Genomic DNA, 3475 nt, shown 5'->3' with positions numbered 1-3475 from the left:
TTGTTGGGTCCATTTGGATTGTAAAGAATGTTTTGATTTCAATTGAAGTTTAGCCTTGGTGGTTGATAATTATTTTGATAATTATTTTCTGGCCTTTGGTTCATGTAGGAAACAATCTCACGTTGTTCCATCGTTTGCTCAATGTTACAATCTTTTGTTAAGTGTGGTCCACCGCATTGCTCACAACTGATTCGTATTGCGTGAATATCTTTATTCATCTTTTCCATTCGTCTCTCGAAAGCATCTATTTTTGCGGAAACATAATCAAAGTTATGGCTAGAATCGGCTCTAGCCGCTTTAGATGAATGAAAAATGTCTTTTTCCTGATGCCACTCATGAGAGTGGGATGCTGTGTTATCAATGATCTTGTGAGCTTCGATTGCAGTTTTCTTCATAATGGAACCACCAGCTGCTGTGTCGATGTCTTTTCGTGTGGCGATGTCTACGCCTTTATAAAAGATTTGTACTATTTGAAAAGTATCTAAACCGTGTTGAGGACATCCTCTCAACATCCTTCCAAATCTTGTCCATGCCTCATATAACGTTTCATTTGGCTTTTGCACGAACGTGGCAATTTCTCCTTGAAGTCTCACGGATTTAGATGCCGGAAAGAATCTTTGAAGAAATTTCTCAACTAAAACATCCCATGTGTCAATCGTTCCTTCAGGTAACGATTCTAACCAATCTTTGGCTTCTCCCTTTAAAGTCCAGGGGAATAACATAAGATAAATAGTTTCATCCTCAACTTCTCAGATTTTAAATAGATTACAAATCCTATTAAAAGTTCGAAGATGTTCGTTTGGATCTTCTTTTGTTTTATCACCAAATTGGCACTGATTGGTGATCATGTGTAGGATTTGTCCTTTGATTTCAAAATCTGACGCTCTAACATCTGGCTGATTAATGGCGGACCTTGGCCCGTGCGTATGGCTCTCATTCGGTCTTCCATACTTTGAGGTTCCGTTATTTCCATATTTAAATTTGTTGAATCCGAATCACTAGAAGATTCTGATTTAACGGTTTGTGATTCGGGAGGAATTATTAGTGGTTCGGGATCTTGGAATTATCCTTGAATATCCTCTGGGTTCTCAATTGTGAAATCAGGTTCAAAAAATGGATTATCGGAATTTTGATTTGGAGTACTTGTTCGACTAGGTGATGATTCTAAAGAAAAATCAATGGCGACAATATTGGCTAGATGTCTTGATCGAGTTACAGGTGGTGAACGTATGAAAGGTGGTGAACGTTTTGCTCGGTACATTCACTAAATATCCTATTAGTTATAAAGATAAAAATTATATAAGTTATCAAATTAATAGACTTTTCTGATTTTACCCACGTTTCGAATAGCCAATAGATGCAGCAGGTAGCCAAGACCCTTTAAATCGGAAGCCCACAACTCGCCACTAACAAATCCAACTATTACTACGAACCAGAAAATTTTGGATGTCTATTAATTTAACCGCTTAAAATAATTTTTTCGTTGAAATTTAAAGAAGATAAAAATCTATGTCCTAAAAACTACAGCGTAGAAAGGAGAAAGAAAATGAAGCGCGCCGAAAAACGTCGAAAAATAAAAATAAGAAAAACGTTGAAAAATAAAAATAAGAAAAATGTCGAAACTTAAAAGTCTAAAAACTAAATCTAAAAAGCTGCGCCTCAAGGTATTAAAGCTTAAAAAGAATTCTATATCCAAAACGGCAATAACTTAAAAGTCACTAAAATATATAAATGGCGTCGCAAAATTCTAAAGCGCCCAAATCTTAATCTAAAGAAAAAGCACTTAAGGGATTTTACGCCAAAGCCTAAGAATCTAGAAATAAAAATAAACTACGGCAAAATACTAGATTAAAACTAATTACGAACGGAAAATTATAAAATTGCGCTTTAACTAATAAAAAGATACAAAATATAAAATAAGCTTAAAGGTATAAAAATACAATTTTATAAAAATATTATTTTTGTATTATTTATTTTATAAAAGAATCAATTTATAATTAATAAAACTAAATTAAACTAAATATTACAAATTAAATATAACTAAAACTAAATATTATTAAATTAAAAACCCTAATTATAATTAATTAATAATTATTATTATTTAAACGTAACCCTAATTCGTACAGCTAAGGTTTCAGACCTGTCAGACAGGCTTATGCGATCGCATGGGGATATAGTTATGATATCATGCGGTCGCATGAACAAGGAGTCCAGCAATCTTTTGGGCTTTTAATTGGCTCGGCCCAAATTTCCATTTATTAATTATTTGATTTCAGTTTTCTCTCTCTTTTTTTTATGAAATAAGAAATAATATATTTTTACAAAAATAATATATTTTTACAAAAATATAGTTTTACTAAAATATAGCGTAAAAATATAGCGTTTCGCCGAGTCCCCGGCAGCGGCGCCAAAAACTTGATGTGTTGCGAGTAGGGTACGAAATACTATTATATTTTACTGCAAAATACGATGAAATATTACACAAGTTTTATTAATTTAACGGATGGGTATACCTAAACTTTGCTACAACACTATAGGCAGTGTACCTAATCGTAGAGTAGTGTAGTTTTTAGTAAGTCCGGTTCGTTCCACAGGGAGCTGGTGATTACGTACTATATTTTTAAGCGACTATATTTATATAAATATATAATTATATATAGTAATATTATTATTATAAAAAGGGAGGTTTTACCGTTTAATGACTGATTTGTCGATTTTATATTTTAAACGTAAAGATAAATGACGATAATTAAAGTGCGTAAAATAAATAACAATATTTAAATGACGTTAAATAAAATTGCGAGTAAATAAAATGACAGTAAATAAAATAACAGTAAATAAAAATACGATGAGATATAAAATAGAACAATTATGCTTATTTAAACTTCCGTAACCATGATGTTTGACGTTTTGATTTTAATTTATTACTTTGGGTTAATTGTCCTTTGTCCTGGATTTATTTGAAACCTATCTGGTTTTCATCCATGATAGTTCATCGGTCATAATTATAAAATGCTCGTCAAATTAACCTTATTCCCGAAGTCAAATATTCCAACTAATTAGGGATTCGAACTGTAACAAGGTTTTAATATTTTGTTTAATGATTACACCAGGTTATCGACTGTGTGTAATCCAGGGTTTTAATACTTTGTTAACAATTACACCAATTACCCTTGAATGTAATCCACCCCTGTTTTAATTATTCCATGATTATTAATTTTCCCACTTGATCAGAATGAATAATCAATTACCCAACCCAATTGATTAATTAAATGATTGTTAAAGATGTCGTATAAACGTCACTAAATAGGACATGCATAATCATTTAATAATTATTAGATTAATTAATTTGAAGATAGGTTCGACAGGCTCTAAAGAATTGTCATTCAATTAGACAATATCCCCCATATATTAATGGTCCATGGTCCAATTAAAACAAGTGTCGGTCTTTTGTCCATACCCTAATTATGGTACA

General features: G+C 31.7%; 1 non-coding gene across 1 annotated transcript; it reads left to right on the top strand.

Annotated features, from left to right (window-relative positions):
- Nucleotides 1-483: 483 nt before the first annotated feature.
- Nucleotides 484-590, top strand: LOC139860928 (small nucleolar RNA R71). Its single transcript, XR_011763554.1, has one exon. It is a non-coding gene; the product is annotated as a small nucleolar RNA R71 (small nucleolar RNA).
- Nucleotides 591-3475: the final 2885 nt, after the last annotated feature.

This window comes from Rutidosis leptorrhynchoides, chromosome 7 (assembly GCF_046630445.1).
Source record: "Rutidosis leptorrhynchoides isolate AG116_Rl617_1_P2 chromosome 7, CSIRO_AGI_Rlap_v1, whole genome shotgun sequence".
In the NCBI taxonomy this organism is placed as follows: domain Eukaryota; kingdom Viridiplantae; phylum Streptophyta; class Magnoliopsida; order Asterales; family Asteraceae; genus Rutidosis; species Rutidosis leptorrhynchoides.
This window is presented reverse-complemented; position numbering and strand designations above follow the sequence as displayed.